Raw genomic sequence first — 18,066 nt, 5'->3', positions numbered from 1 at the left:
ACTCGTGATTTCTTTAAAGGCCATTGAGACTTGATCTTGAATCAGACTCGTGATTTCTTTAAAGGCCATTGAGACTTGATCTTGAATTTAAATAGAACCACGAGCGGTTTCACCTGGCAAGTGAGATTCAGCTTTGTTAGGGATGAATCAACACGTGTATTTGTTGTGCTTGTCTCCACATGTTTCGATATATCATTTGCAATTGCCTTATTTGTTCTCCAGGCATCTGGTATCTTATTCGAAAATACATCAATAGTTGAAGATGAGTACTTGAGAGCAATGCTAGGTAAGCAATCAGGGAAGGGGTTTCAAGCAGTTGGTTCCAAATCGAAAGGTTGATTCTAAGTGTCGGCTGATTGCTCTTTTTCTCCTTGTTCTGCAAGGAAAAACAAGAACAAATAAAAGGACAGGGAGAAAGCATGCTATAAGATATTCTTGCTTTCGACCCTAATGATATGAGATACTTTTTCTCTGGTGTGACTTGGTTGAAGAGGTATTTTCAGGGAGGAAGAAAACTGAGTATGTTAAGAGGTTTGGATGCAGATGTATTCCTGAGAAGGATGAAGAGTCAGGCATTTTGGATGTGTGCCTTGCCATGGAGGATGAAGGACAACATATATAGGGATGCGTTGCAGTTGGAATAGTAAAATTCACGCGCTTTCAACTTTGTCAAAGATATTTGAAAAAGTTACACGTGATATCCGGAAAGCTGAGATTGCGTTTGAAAAGTGTTGACGAACTTTATGCAGGAAAATTCGACTTTTGAAATTCGAAGAGTGGTGTTTTTTCAATTTTTTTGAATGGATGGCTGTGTTGCCTCTCATTTTATAGAGGTATCAATTGTATTCAAAATGCACACTTTGAAGATTGCCCACTTGTGAAGGCTCCCTTCTTCTGAGGTTTTGTCGGGTACTGAGGCTATACGTGAGCAACCCTTGTGAAGGCTCTTTTTTTTTTTTTTTTTGCACATATTTGTAATTTCTCAGAGATATCAATAAACAAACTTTATTTCATTCGGTGTATTGTGCTAAGTACCATAGAGCATATATCATACTAAGATGTGTTACTTCCCCTTTTTTTTTATCATATTTTTTAAAATGGTGCCGTGCACCATCCCATCACCTTTTTTTTTTATAATTATTTTTTAGACGATGCCTGATGCACCATCTTCCCCCTACCTTCTACTTTTCAATTATTTTGTCGCCACCACTCTTTTTCATTTTCCTTCTTGCTATAGTAGCATGTAGCATGCATCCTTTTTTTTTTTTTTTTCTATATATCCCCCACATGGTGCAGGGAGAAATGCAAAGGAGCTTGGAGTAGCGGGAGGCTAGGCACGAAGCAAGGAGGCAAGTAGGTGTGAGTTGACAAACTTTGGTTTTGTTAATCACATTCAAAGGCAGCAGCAGAGCAAGTAGATGTGAGTTGACAAACTTTAGTTTTGTTAATCACATTCTAAGGCAGCAGCCATGGCAGAGGTGCAGAAGCCACTGGAGCTAGAGGCAAAGTGTAAGGCGTTGAGCTCCACGACCGGCTAGTCATTTGACAGCCGTCATTGAAGCTCTTCAATGATTTCTATCATGGTGGCCAGAACGACGAGCTCAAGGTAATGCAAAATGTCGAGCTTTACGACCGGCTAGTCGCTTGACAGTGATCACTGAAGTTCTTCGCTGAGTTTAATCATGGTGGCCAGCATAACGAGCTTGAGGTAGTGCAGAGCGTCGAACTTCACGACCGGCTAGCCGTTTGACAGTGGTCACTGAAGTTCTTAGCCGACTTTGATCATGGTGACCAGCGTGATGAGCTTGAGGTAGCGCAAATTGTCTATCTTCACGACCGGCTAGTCGTTTGATAGCGGTCACTGAAGTTTGAGAACCCACAGAGTCTCACATATAGACCTTTGCAGCCCTCAGAAAGAAGAAACATGTCCATATCATACACGTCATTCCTTCCACCGTTTCAACACATTCAACAACTCGATCGAGTCACACAAGCTCAGACAACTTCAGCCTCTCATCGAACTCGTTGACTCGAACTATAGTTTCAGTCATGACACAGATCTGGTCCTTATTTACCGTCGTCTTCTACTATCAGAATTTTCACAGGTCAGATCGAAGGAGGAAAACACCACTGCAAGGGGAGAGACAAATTCACAGCTTTTCTAAAGCTTCTGTATCACCGTTAACAGCACCAATCTTGGCTTTTTCAGTTCAGCAAAAGCTTCAGGATCATCAGCAAGCCCAAGTGGGTCAAAGGCACCTCCTGGGTTCCTTTGTGGGCTTGAAGGACGATGCAGGTGGTTGGGCGTGAGGTCCAAAGCTTGTTGAGCGAACTACGAGGTAAGAACGAGCCATGCCACGAGGACGGAGATAGCCGGTACTGGAGAAGGGGGTCAGTGAGCTCGCGGGTAAAGACCTGAGACGAGGGAGAGATAGGTAGCTGGGTTGGCGGTAGAGCTGCTCAGGGTGTGCGCACCATGTACAACATGTGAGGTTTGAGGGGAGTGAGGATGAAGGAGACTGGTGCTGCCATAGCAACTGCTTGGATTCATGGTGGCTGATCTTGGAGCCATTGGTAGCAGAGACAGATTTGAGGTGGAGAGGTTAGCTGAGAAGAATGAGAGAGACAACTGGAGACGAGGAAGCTTTGGGAGAAGATTTGGACCAGCTTGGAGTCGAGTGAGGATAGGCTATGGGAGTTGGGCTCATTGCGGGTGGACTCGTTGGTGGTGTGAACTGTGCTGGGCCGAAGCAATTGTAGATATATATGTATACTTACAACCTGTATTTTTTTTAAATAAGCTGTAATTTAATTTCTGTACAAAGAAAACTTGTATTTCTTTTTTTTTTTTTGTAATGAAATTGACTTTCATTAGTTGAGCCTTTAATAAAACCTTATTTTTTATTTTGATGTGACTGAACTCAAACTTGAATGTTCGAGTTGCATACATACCCTTCCAAAGAAAAGATCAAGTCATAACGTAGTTCAAATACATATTTTTTTTTGGTTTTTTTTTTCTTTTGTGTTGTACATAGTTCATGCTCTTGTGGGCTAGAAGCATTTGGTGCCGTTTGCAGTTTCAGCTCGTGTAGGCAAAGAAAGTCTGGTGCCATGTTGCAGTTTCATCTCATGCAGGCAATGAGCGTTTTGGTGCTGTTTGCAATTTCAACTAATGCAAGCAAGGAGCATTTTGGTGCCGCTTGCAGTTTCAGCTCATGCAGGCAATGAGTGTTTGTTGTCGCCTTTTATGCTCGTGCGGATAAGGAGCTTTGGTTGTCTCCTTTTAGGCTCATGCGAACAAGGAGCTTCGTGAATTTGTTAAACGATCGTGAAGAGGCATTCTTTGCAATCTTTATAGCAAGGAGTCTTGACCGAGTGATGGAAGAAGTCTTCGGGGAAGAAATCGCACATCATGATGGCAACGAATGATCTTCGTGTCGCAATTTCATCATCCTCAACACTTTTATGTAGCTTTGGAGGTTGACGAGAGCTATTTTGCCCCATTTCTCTTGATCATGAAAAGCTTCGGTTTGAATCGCCTTGCCTTGTGTAGAGATTTTGACGGGATCTGTGTTGACCGTCATTGCTTCCTTGGTGGGTTTCCAGGCAACATTCTCCACCTTTGGCCCAAAAACTTTATCCTTCTTGTAGTTAGTGATCGGTTCTTTCTTCCCATGATGGGCTATGCTTAAATCCATGTCATGGGCATGGGTGGCTAACTTCTTGAAGGTCTGTGGTTTGATGCCTTGAAGGATGTAGTGTAATTCCCACTGCATGCCTTAAACACACATCTCGATCAAGGAGGTCTCCGAGAGTCTGTCTTTGCAGTCGAGACTTAGAGTGCGTCATCGGTTGATGTAGTCTACAACTGGCTCATCCTTCCACTGTTTGTATTTGTGAGCTCCACCATGCTTACAGTGCAACGGTTAATGTAGAAGCTGCTGAGGAATTCTCGCTGCAACTGCTCCCAGGTGTTGATGGACTCAGGCTCTAGGTCTGTGTACCAGTTGCAATTGCATCATCCTCAACACTTTTATGTAGCTTTGGAGGTTGACGAGAGCTATTTTGCCCTATTTCTCTTGATCATGAAAAGCTTCGGTTTGAATCTCCTTGCCTTGTGTAGAGATTTTGACGGGATCTGTGTTGACCGTCATTGCTTCCTTGGTGGGTTTCCAGGCAGCCTTCTCCACCTTTGGCCCAAAAACTTTGTCCTTCTTGTAGTTAGCGATGAAGGAATTATTTTGAAAAACATGTTCATTTGAGCAACATCATATAGCATGCAATTAACAATTAAAGGCGGAATCATGCTTGCATGCACTCAAAAACAAAACATTACCATGAAATTCAAAGCCTAGTAGATTGGTGAACCAATAATCAACTCAAAACAAAGTGAGTTGAAATTATTACCTTTGTAGATTCCTCTTTGCATAAGCAAAGGCTAATCACCCAAAGAGATAGGGCCTTCATTCCTTGCTTCTTAGATCCATGGATTTGGATGGAAAAATAGGTTTCTCCAAGTTCCCAAAATAGGGAACCTCTAAGTCTCTTCACCAAGGTTTGATTGTAGAAGAAATGAGTGACCTTGGAGTAGTAGGATTGCTAGATGTACCCTCCAAGGTGTTGGCCTCTTTAGAGAGAAAATGGAGAGACAATTCTCACCAATTTTCCCCCAAAATAAACCCTTTTTCACTTAATGAATATTTGGCTATAAAGTCATTTATATAGTCACTTCTTTAAGTGACCTAAACAACCAAAAAACCCTAATTCATCTTCATGGCCGGCCATATAGAGAGATTTGGGCTTTTGGGCCTTAATGAATCTTTATTCATTAAATTGTCATACAACTTAAGTTAATGGGCTTGACGTTCGAAGCCCATTGGGCCTTAAGGTCCAAAACTATCCCGAAGTCATTTAACGAACTTATTCGTTTGATTAATTAACATATTAATTAATCCTTGCCATAAATAAATGATTAAACCATTTAATCATTCTTACTCATTTCCGTTTAATCTTCAATCTCTACCTTTTATGGTGTGCGATCCATTAGGTTCCTTTTAGCGAGGTAGTGGGCGATTAAAACCATTTTACATCGATTGTGAATTGAAACTATTTTCAATTCTCCCTTTAGTGATTACACACGTTTAGGGCTTCCACAAACCATGAGTGACACCTAGCAGCATATCATGGTTACCCAAGCTAATCAGAAGAGGATAGAGAACCTATTCAGTTCGGGATTACAAATGCAATACGGTCTTTCTCTAATCTAATACTCTTGACCACATTGTTTGGTATGATATTTTATTTACTCATGTCTACTATCCAATGTAAATCGTTTGCTTATATGATTTCCTTGAATGTGATTTGGAACGCATTCCCTAATCTCATTCATACTCTGGCCAGAGATTCCAAATCATATCATAGAGTATTCTCCCTCAACTGTTTGAAGGTTAGAGATCCCTTGTTGCGCATTCACTTGTCTCCATAGCTAAGTGGCTTAACCCCAACGATGCCGTGGATACCCCGAGGGGGTGACTTTGACATAATCAAAGATCAAGGACTTAACCACAAGACAACTGTGATGCCTCAGGTCAAAGGACTACTTTGCATTATCCCAACCATGAGTTCTTATGTGACATGGTATATGAGAACTCTTCGTTGATCACGTTCAGTGTACTCATTCTCTATTGAGCACCTATGTACTTGTCTTGATGTCACACACATCAATGACTCGAGACTAATCACTCTCCCTGAAAGAAGACATAGTACGTACCGATCTTTACGGACTGTCAATGCCCAATTGACAATCTTATGATCAGGAACATTTAGGATGTGTCTACGAAAGAATGGTCTCATGAATCTAACTTCATTAGATTACATTCTCCCAATCACATATTCCTTGGACTTTATCGTTTAAGCATATAACATTTATATGAGACGGCTCAAACAATAATGTATGCCCTTTATATGTAAAACTAGATTAGTTTAACATGTGAAATGTCCGTAAAGTATCATCACATGATTGGCTTTAGGGCACATTTCCAACAATCTCCCACTTGCACTAGAGCCAATCAGCTTGGTCATCTTGATGATACCTCTTCTGTAGTCATTTCATAAATGGCTGAATAGTAGGCCTAGGCAGTGGATATCTATATGTGTTATCCATAGAAGCAACCTTTGAGAATAACGACGTCACCATTATACATGATTCTCAATCATGTGGTTCAGTCTCTCATTTGAGTTCGGATCTTGATGAGACCTTGATTCCCAGGCTTGAGCTATCGCCCCATTAGTGTCATACACTTTCTGGTTGGAATCGAATAGAGAGTTCATAAATGAACTTTCCCATCCAAACAACATTGTTGTAAACTTCTATATGGCAATATATCTTGCATTCATAATGGAACACACTAAAGTCATTACTTTAATGTTTCCATCCAAATATCTCTTTAGTCATAATAAAGAGATATTTGTTTATCTCTTCATTCATAATGAAGAAACATCCAATGATGGATTAGATTCATAATCTAATACATTTACGCTTCCATTACGTTACTTTAATTCTTCCTCATTCTTTGAGGAATCTATCCTTTAGTATTTCTTAAATACTTAAGGACTCACTTGACAGTTGCCACGGTTCTGATCCTGGGCTTGCACTGATATCGTCTTGTACCGTTCTAGGTACAACTCATATCAATGTTTTTCATACAATATGAAATACATAAATCACCTTTCTACTTATGCATAAAGGATTCAATTTACGCATTATTTCTATGGGAGTCAAAGGGTACGTTCCCTTTGAGAAGGGCAACTTGCTAGTCTCACTAGAATCGTCCTTCTTATTGAAGTTTATCATCATATGAGAAACTTCCTAGCATCCATTGTCTATCATTAGGGATTGATATAATCCAATTATATCATGAAATATATCATTATAGATTTCCATCCCATGTATATAGACTATATCTCCCATATACATTCTATCTTCATATAATGTATTAAAGTCATAACTTTAACAAAGAAGTATTCTTTTCATTTCCAAAATTAATATATCATATATACTTAAATTTTAGGAACATGATTAACTCCCACTAATCTTTTGTAAAACTCGTAAACAAAAGATTCATTTACATCTTGATGAGAAATCAAACGATTTGATCCTTTTTCCTCATAAAATGCAAATAGCTCCCACTAACTTGCTAAGATCCATGATGGATGGATCTCTACAACTTACATGTCTTGTGATTTATAGTTTTGGACATATATTATCAAGACTATCTTAATAATGGTTTCGGAAACCCATATTATGTCAAAACATTGAATCACCATTTTAGTTGTAGCTAGCAATCTTCGAATTAATTGAAACCAAGCCTATCTCAAAGATGGTTTCTTCAAAGTCAACCATTCTCTTTGATTGTAGTTACCTTAAGCTACCATTTAGCTATGAAGGTTTCATTATTTCGAGTCAAATGGTACTTTACCATTTCCTTGAGTATATATCGTATATGCACTCAATGTAGTCATAAGGATTTTCATTCTTATCGACTACCTTGGAGCTTGTGGTATAGGAACTAGGTTGTTATATTTGTTGATTACTATCTTGTCTCTCAAAGAACCCATTCTTTGAGTTCTATCTCTCGTTCATTTGCTTTTAGGCAAATCACATTGTAGAATTACAATGAACTACCCAACAAAACAACATTTGTTAGTTGGTTTATAGAAGCGATATCCAAAAGTTATTTTAAGGATATCCTACAAGATTGTTATCAAACAAATATTGCTTATTAGCACACAACCCCAAATCTTTAACATGCTTAAGATTTGTCTTTCTTTTCCAACTACATCTTATGGAGTCATGAAAATATTGGAAGATCTTCTCATTGACAATCATATTGTTTTAGAAGTATATATCCTATATATGGGTAATAGATAACATTTAACGAACTAAATCTTATTCAAGTTCGTTCTTCTCCTAATGGAGAAATACATTATCTTATGATGCTATTTTCCTTGATATCTTTCAAGGAAACTTATCTAAAGTGTTACCTTTCCTTGGATCAAATCTAAGGAGGTAAATACTTTAGATGTCTTACTCATCAACTTACATTACTTGAATTCTTTGAAACATTTTACAAAGTATTCGGACTTGTGTTTATTCAAAATAAACTATAGTCCAACCGAGAGTGATCTTCGGTGAATGTTATTCAACATGAGTAATATTATGTTTGTGGACAAGTGCCACTAACATTTAAGTGAATTAACCTCAACAACTTTGTGATTCTTTCTTCTTTCCAAAAGAATAAAGATTCGAACATTTCGCCTCCATACAATTTTAACAAGAGGGTATTGGATCCGGATCTAACGATCCAAAGCGTCCATCTATGACCAACTCGTAATTTATGTTTTTAGAGGTATCACAACTTTAGTTGGGATTAGTCACTACCTTGCAACCTTTTGGGTTTTAAGCATCATTATTTTCTAAACAGTTAACACTACCATATTATCTCTACTATAGAGACAATCAATTAGATTACTATAATCCAATTTCTTTGGTAGTTCATATGAGGAAGTAAGTACCATCTGCTTTCGCAGAGATCTACATTTGATTCACGTTTCCGAATGTGAAGCACCTTTTCTTCACTCATATATCTTCTACTTCTTATTAGTCACTCTTTTACAACGATTGTAAAACATAGTTACTAATACAGAATCAAGCATTCAAGTAGAAGAACCAACTGTTTTGAACTTTTCAAGAACATTTTTCAACACCTTCGAAAGGTGTGTTCTTGACACTTGCAAGACATTTCTTGCAAATACCCCTTCCAATGTCCATCCTTTCATAAAGAAAGTTTGTTCCCTTGGAGTTATTTATCTTCTTTATTTGACTTTCACCTTTGACTACATTAGTCATGGTCCCTAAACTCCCACTATCTCTCTTGAAACCTTTTTTCAATTGTGTTATACACATCAAACAATTTTGGAGAGCATGTGGTTTATTGTTCACTACATAGTTTACAATAAACTTAGTGAACCATTAGGATAGGGACACAAAGGTGAAGTCCTTGCCTAGTTTCCGTCTCGTTAAGTGGTTTATCACTTCAACATTCAATGATTCAAAATCATCATAAGTCCATGTTAATGGACTATTTTTGTCAACCAACCATTATGTTCTAAACATAATTACAAACCTTAAAGAGTTGTACAAGGCAACTCTTATTTCTTCACACAACAAATTGTAAGTGAAGAAACATGGCACATAAAGTGTTCATGCCTTTGTGCTTTCTTCTCAAGTTCTTTGTTCATTTAACAAAGAAACAAGCACTAGTGTTTGCATTGACTAAGGGTTGTTCAAAGCAACTATTATTTCTTCATACAACGATTTGTAAGTGAAAAAATAATAACACTAAAAGTGTCCTTGTCATTTTGCTAATCTTCGTAAGTTCCTTTGTTCATTTAACAAAGGACTAAGCATTGGTTGTTTGTGTTGTCCTCTTCATGATAGACTTTTTCTAACATGTTCTTCCAATAATACATTATCATTAGGAAGATTGTGAGGAAGAGACTACTTAGATACATATGCAATCCTTTTAAGACATTCTTTTGGGATTGTTTACCTAAGTCCGGAAACTAAAACATTCGGTTTTTATTTGTCAAGTGTTGGATAGCGTTTGCAAATATATTGGTAAACAAATACATAACGAATATAAATTGATTGATTTTAAGCCATTTGATTCGGGTCTTTAAATCAAATAGCATCACCCACTATTTTTGGCAAATTCCATATCCCTCATTGGAATTCGAGAGTTTTGGATGAAACTCTTAGTAGGTTATGGGAGGCTCACTATTACCAAGCCCACCTCAGAAGAACTCCATATTGGCTAGTAACAATAATAATGAGAGAGTACGCTTACTCATTTGCAACTAATTCAAGTACCCATCTCGTTTGGCCTCTAGAGAATGATGCCTCAGAAGAACTCCATATTGGCACCATTGCACTTAGTTAAGTCATTCCCACCATGCTAGTTCAAGTAGGGGTTCAAGAATGGCCTTAGAAGAACTCCATATTGGCCACACTCGTTGCCTACCTTTCACTTCATCATATGTTTATAGGCTTCTCCTGAATGTAAGCACATACTTTGCAACCCCAGAACTGGACGAATACATTGTACGAGTCACAAACGATTGAAGCCCACCACGGTGGAAGGCCACGAAAGAGTGTTCTAAGCACTTTCACGCTTATCAACTTAATAATGGTTTGGTTGAGGGTTTTAGGTCTCATCACATATAAATATTCATTTTAATCTCTATTAAAACAATTTTGGTCCTATTACAACTATTGGTCCATATGATTGTTTTAGTTGTACATAATACTCCCACTATGCTTTTAAAACGGTTTTTAAAGCAAGAGTATATGTTACTACTAACATAAGGTTTGCATTCATTTGATGGACTATATAGTTGCCTTAGGGCCTTAGGATGACTATGAACCTTTGTTTAGATTCAACACGAGCCTTGTGTTGAATCTCGGTCTAGGGATGGAGATTGATTTTAGTTACGCGTTTAATCACATTAAGGCGTGTTGTCTTAGGGGCGTTGGACCCAATTACTTCATTTTCATGCATATCATATAAAGCAAGAAAGAAATACTTCAAAGTAAAGGATGAGCTTATGCTCATTACAACATTTGCATAAAACAAATTACCTTAAAGTAAAGAAGGACTTATGCCCTTTTACAACATTTTGATCAAATCAAATTACAACCAAAATCTAATCTACACATTCCCATGGTTCAAACAAATTTGAAACGCCTTTCACATAGCTCAATTATATTAGGCTTAGGTTCATAATCATCCTTTAATTAATTAACGCTTTAACTAATTAATTGAATGCAACATTTTCATTTGGTTTTTGTATCCATAAAATTGATTTAAGTGGAGCTAAACAAAATGAAAATCCAATTCTCATTTAAAGAGACAAAACAATTTTGTTCTCATCCTATTTGGGCCATCATGCAATAACCACAACTTTTTGGGCCATATTGCGAAAACATAAACTTTTGGGGTCACTTTGTAAAAACACAAAAGTCACTACTTCATGTAAATACAACTAGAACCCAAAATTTAAATAAATTCAAAACATCATTAAAAGAGCAAAACAATTTGTCCTTTAGCGTTTTTAGGCCTTAACGTCAAAACGTAAACTTTCGGGTCAAAGTACAAATACACAAAAGTATCAAAACTTTATGTAATTGCATAAAAGCCCCAAAAATACCCTATTTTATTAGGGTGGCCGGTTTTTAGGGATAAAAAGGAGTGGTGGGTGTTTTGATTTATTAGTTTTGTCAAAAACAATCAAGTAGTGCATAAGAAAAGAAATTCTTATCACCTTTCATAATGATGATAGATTTTTCTATTGCTATTTAATCAAATATCTAACATTTTAAATACATGATAAATCATTTGAAAAACATATAACATAAACTTTATGAAATAATCAAAACTTTGAATCAAAACACAAAACCTTTTTGTTCTTGGCAAGAACATCAAGAACAATGAAGAACATCCATGAAAACCCATAAGAGCTCCATGAATGTTTTCAAGCCAAAAAACTCAAATTTTCATCATTCAAAATGATGCTAACATCCTAGGGTACTTAGGGGTTCCAAAAGTCACCTTAAAACATTTTTAACAAGACAAACATGAACCCAAAAAATCACCCTTTGGATTTGGCCGAAAATCCCCAAAATCATGGCACCAAATTTTAGCTCCAATATTCATCCTCATATGAACTACATCTACAACATTTGAGATGGCAAATTTTCAAACAAAATTTACATTCAAAGAAGCAAGAATAAAGCTTGTAACAATTACAACTTTTAAATCATAAACTTATGAACTACAAAACCCAAAAGGATTCACCAACTACTAGACCTAGGCTCTGATACCACTTGAAGGAATTATTTTGAAAAACATGTTCATTTGAGCAACATCATATAGCATGCAATTAACAATTAAAGGCGGAATCATGCTTGCATGCACTCAAAAACAAAACATTACCATGAAATTCAAAGCCTAGTAGATTGGTGAACCAATAATCAACTCAAAACAAAGTGAGTTGAAATTATTACCTTTGTAGATTCCTCTTTGCATAAGCAAAGGCTAATCACCCAAAGAGATAGGGCCTTCATTCCTTGCTTCTTAGATCCATGGATTTGGATGGAAAAATAGGTTTCTCCAAGTTCCCAAAATAGGGAACCTCTAAGTCTCTTCACCAAGGTTTGATTGTAGAAGAAATGAGTGACCTTGGAGTAGTAGGATTGCTAGATGTACCCTCCAAGGTGTTGGCCTCTTTAGAGAGAAAATGGAGAGACAATTCTCACCAATTTTCCCCCAAAATAAACCCTTTTTCACTTAATGAATATTTGGCTATAAAGTCATTTATATAGTCACTTCTTTAAGTGACCTAAACAACCAAAAAACCCTAATTCATCTTCATGGCCGGCCATATAGAGAGATTTGGGCTTTTGGGCCTTAATGAATCTTTATTCATTAAATTGTCATACAACTTAAGTTAATGGGCTTGACGTTCGAAGCCCATTGGGCCTTAAGGTCCAAAACTATCCCGAAGTCATTTAACGAACTTATTCGTTTGATTAATTAACATATTAATTAATCCTTGCCATAAATAAATGATTAAACCATTTAATCATTCTTACTCATTTCCGTTTAATCTTCAATCTCTACCTTTTATGGTGTGCGATCCATTAGGTTCCTTTTAGCGAGGTAGTGGGCGATTAAAACCATTTTACATCGATTGTGAATTGAAACTATTTTCAATTCTCCCTTTAGTGATTACACACGTTTAGGGCTTCCACAAACCATGAGTGACACCTAGCAGCATATCATGGTTACCCAAGCTAATCAGAAGAGGATAGAGAACCTATTCAGTTCGGGATTACAAATGCAATACGGTCTTTCTCTAATCTAATACTCTTGACCACATTGTTTGGTATGATATTTTATTTACTCATGTCTACTATCCAATGTAAATCGTTTGCTTATATGATTTCCTTGAATGTGATTTGGAACGCATTCCCTAATCTCATTCATACTCTGGCCAGAGATTCCAAATCATATCATAGAGTATTCTCCCTCAACTGTTTGAAGGTTAGAGATCCCTTGTTGCGCATTCACTTGTCTCCATAGCTAAGTGGCTTAACCCCAACGATGCCGTGGACACCCCGAGGGGGTGACTTTGACATAATCAAAGATCAAGGACTTAACCACAAGACAACTGTGATGCCTCAGGTCAAAGGACTACTTTGCATTATCCCAACCATGAGTTCTTATGTGACATGGTATATGAGAACTCTTCGTTGATCACGTTCAGTGTACTCATTCTCTATTGAGCACCTACGTACTTGTCTTGATGTCACACACACCAATGACTCGAGACTAATCACTCTCCCTGAAAGAAGACATAGTACGTACCGATCTTTACGGACTATCAATGCCCAATTGACAATCTTATGATCAGGAACATTTAGGATGTGTCTACGAAAGAATGGTCTCATGAATCTAACTTCATTAGATTACATTCTCCCAATCACATATTCCTTGGACTTTATCGTTTAAGCATATAACATTTATATGAGACGGCTCAAACAATAATGTATGCCCTTTATATGTAAAACTAGATTAGTTTAACATGTGAAATGTCCGTAAAGTATCATCACATGATTGGCTTTAGGGCACATTTCCAACAAGCGATTGGTTCTTTCTTCCCATGATGGGCTATGCTTAAATCCATGTCATGGGCGCGGGTGGCTAACTCCTTGAAGGTCTGTGGTTTGATGCCTTGAAGGATGTAGTGTAATCCCCACTGCATGCCTTGAACACACATCTCGATCGTGGAGGTCTCCGAGAGTCTGTCTTTGCAGTCGAGACTTAAGGTGCGCCATCGGTTAATGTAATCAACGACTGGCTCATCCTTCCACTGTTTGTATTTGTGAGCTCCACCATGCTTACAATGCAACGGTTAATGTAGAACCTGCTGAGGAATTCTCGCTGCAACTGCTCCTAGGTGTTGATGGACTCAGGCTCTAGGTCTGTGTACCAGTCGAACGCATTCCCATTCAAAAGGCAGACAAATTACTTTGTGAAGTAGTCTCATTCAGTCCCCGCGTTATTACAAATCTCGACGAAATGGGCGATGTGTTTCTTTGGGTTTCCATTTCCATTAAACTACATAAACTTTGGTGGTTGGTACCCCGTCGGCATCCACAAGCTATCAATCATCTTGGTGTATGGCTTTGAGTACAATAGTGCATCCTACAAAATGCTTCCCACCTGTGTTATGACGGTGTTGGCAATCATGTCTTAGATATGTTGTATGGAAAGAGAGCTTATGAGTGTCGTTGCTTGGTATGGCTTCTTTTAGACTTTCTCCACCAGAGGCTCCTCTTCTTCGTTGGATTTTCTTTTTAGTGGATCAACCTTTGGGTCGTGGTTAACTTTTTCGTCATGTTGTGCCTCCAATCGGTTGATGAATGCAGTGATTTGCAAGTTTTTCTCCTCCTTAGTCCTTGTGCCTTTCAATTGCTTCACTTATTTGAGCCAGTTGTTCTTCAATGGAGGTAACACCGATGGTCATGACTTGTGCAACCAATAGACTTGACTTTCCTTCAAACATCTAGGGTGCTGACGAAGAACCCTATTGGCCGTTTTAGGATGTTATCTTTTGCGCCTCAGCAACATGCTTCGGTGCCCTTAGCAAGGTCAGGTTGATGATGGACACTTACCTTTGATGCTTCGCTTGCTCCCTTAGTGGCATTAACTTTGAAGCGGCATGTTAAGAAGTAGTTGTGGCACCAATGGATTGTCCCTTTGCGGCGAAAGTGCTTAGGATCCTTTCCTTGGTGGTTGCGAGAATGGCTTGTCCCTTGCTTGTTGCCATTGATTTTGAGGTGTGTTCGGATTCTTTAAACGAAAAAAGAGATGAGGGGTAGAGATTGTCCCACTGGGCTTGCCAAATTTGTAAACATGAATTATTCCTGCGATGAATGAGACAAGAACATGTGTACAAAATAATATTTTGTATTAATTTTGGGGTTACAATCTCTTTTACAATTTGATCCTCTGATTCTATCTTCGTAAGGTGTAGATCTGTGGATGGGTTGTTGATCCAAAGGGCCGTCGAGGCTTGGTATAGGGATGAACAATGGTGCGGATTTGTTGATGTTGTTGATCCAAATGGCTGTCGGGCCTTGATGTAGGGATAAACAATGGTGCAGATTTGTTGATGTTGTTGATCCAAAGGGTTGTCGGGGCTTAATCTTAGAATGAACGGATTTTCAAGGACCTTCGGGGCTTGATCTTGATGAACAATTATATGGATTTCTTCAAGAGCCATTGGGCTTGATCTTGATGAACGATGAATAGATCTTCAAAAGCCTTTGGGCTTGATCTTGATGAAAGAAGATGAACAGATCTTTAAGGGCCTTTGGGTTTGATCTTGATGAAACTGGATGAACGGATCTTCAAGGGCCTTTGGGGCTTGATCTTGATGAACAAAGATGAACAGATATTCAAGGGCCTTCGGGGCTTGATCTTGATGAACAGTTGTGTGGATTTCTTCAAAAGTCATTGGGCTTGATATTGATGAACGATGAATGGATCTTCAAGAGCCTTTGGGCTTGATCTTAATGAACGAGGATGAACGGATTTTCAAGGGCCCGGGCCCTTGGGGCTTGATCTTGATGAACGAGGATGAATAGATCTTCAAGGGTCTTTGGGCTTGATCTTCATGAACGAGGATGAACGGATCTTCAAGTGCCTTCGGGGCTTGATCTTTATGAACAATTGGTGGATTTCTTCAAGGATTTGACGAAAAACGAAGAGAGCTTTCTTGATCCTTCGAGATTCTTAGGAATTTGGAAGGTTGGATGCTTGAAAGCTTTAGAGTTTCATAGCTTCAAGGATTTGGGGAATTCTTTTCCAATTTGGGAGTAGAGAAATGTATATGTGAATTGGTGCTTTGAAATGGATGAAATGGCCTTGTATTTATAGAAATTTTCAAGGCCTAATTTTGAATATAATATTCATATGAAATAAATCATTTCTGCCAGGTGTTGACATGTGTCCTATTTGATGACTTTTTTTATTTTTTTAATTTTTTGTTGAGTCACACGACGCATGTAAAATTTATGTGACACGTGAACGTTGAAATTTTAATGCATTGGTCAACATTTATTTCACTAAAATTTTTATGTCTACAGCTGGCTCTGCCACGGTTGAAGAACTATAGGATGCCAACTCATCCCAAAGCCCCTTCAATTTGTGTAATAAGCAGCCAGAGATAGTTGTCCTTTGTTGAGAGAGGCAATTTCCCTTTGAATCTGAAAATTTTGTGGGGCATTGCTTTGATAAAATTGTTCCCAAAGATCGTCCCAAAATTGGTAGGCTGTCGAACCCAAAATGTCAGATTCAGTGGAGTTGATGATCCAAGCAAGAAGCATGTTATTGCATCTTTCACATAAAGCGTGATCATCAAACCTCTTCGTTTCATATGGCATTTTCACCTTGCTGTTAATAAAACCAATTTGGCACTCAAGGAGATTTTCATAGCTCGGCACCAAGTATTATAGTTGTCCTTGTTGATGCAAATTTCCGCCGTCTTCAGTCTTGACGAAAATGCACCTGCAAAATAATTAACACATTTGATCAAGAACCTAAGCCTCACACGCCCACGAGGTAGGGGGAGGGGTTAGGCCAATGAATCTCCGATGCCTAACTCAATTTCTCTGAGGAGAGTAAAGTGTTTAGGGCTTTTTTAGGGTAGCCAAAAGCTTTTGAAATTTGGTAGAATATGGGGTATTTATAAGGATAGGGCCGACCATGGCGTTAGGCTTTTACCATATACGTGGCGGCATCCTATTGGCCAAGTGTTTTTATGAAGAAATATTCTCAAAATATTCTCAAGATATTAAATAGGAAATAATATCTTTAGATAATGGAGTAATTATCCGTAATTGATTTAAATTGAGATTACTTATTTGATTGAAGTCAATCTTCAATTGGGAATGTATTAAATATAGGATTTGGGTAATTAATCCTTATCTTTAATGCTTTGACTTTTTCTTGCCAAGGGTAGGTGAGTTGTGGGCAATCGTATTGAGCTGCTGGGACCTCCAAGAATGTGAGCTGCATATGGGAGTATCTAAGAAGTCTGCCCATTTATTGAGGGCAATCTTGTATTTCTTGAGAAAAAATCCACGTGTCACCTCTAGAATTTTTTGGATTATTTTAGGCTCCACTAATACTCCCACACCTACTGGGTTGCACGTAGGAAAAGGGCAATAGGTGTAGAAATCTCAAGCTGCTTAGGTTTGTAAAGTTGTTTCCCAATTTGAACTTGATCTTCCTTCTTGATTTGAAGATCGACTTCTTCTAGGAAAAGGAAACTAATTGCCCCCAATACCTATTTAATTCTACCTTAAGCAAGGGATTAAATAAATTTGGAAGCAATCAACATTCCAACAAGGAAAAGAAGCTAGAAGAAAATTTTCTTCCCCCTCCCCTAGCTTTCTTCTTCTCTTGCCCTTACAAAGAGTCGTCTCTCATTGTAGTTCTTCTTCCCCATGCCGCACCAAAGGTAAGAAAATTTGAATTTTCTTCTTCTTGATTTTTTGGGATTCTTGGGGCTTGAAAAATTGGCTCGGCGGGATGTGAAACACATGGCAAATGTGCCATGGTGCTGCTGTGCATAGTGAGCAGCATGGTGGTGCGACATGGGAGTCGGCTGGTGTGGGCCAGGTAGACAACTTGGCTCTAGTTGAGGTGGTTAGGCGCAGGGGTGCAGATAGGCTGCTTAGGCCAAACCTTCAAGGTTGTTGGGCACGGGCCCATGCAAGCGTGAGGTGAGAAAGTGGGAGAGACTGGCTTGGGCTGGCTTTCGGGCCTTGGTGGCTTAGGTCAAAAAGCATGGGCTGTTTATTAGTGCACTTGGCGTGCGAAGAAGTGAGGGAGATGAGGCATGGGCCTCCCTCCGCGTTGGGTCGTGCTACTTGCA

Source organism: Malus domestica, chromosome 06, assembly GCF_042453785.1.
Source record: "Malus domestica chromosome 06, GDT2T_hap1".
Taxonomy (NCBI): domain Eukaryota; kingdom Viridiplantae; phylum Streptophyta; class Magnoliopsida; order Rosales; family Rosaceae; genus Malus; species Malus domestica.
The sequence above is the reverse complement of the archived record's forward strand: the minus strand, read 5'-3'. Positions refer to the sequence as shown.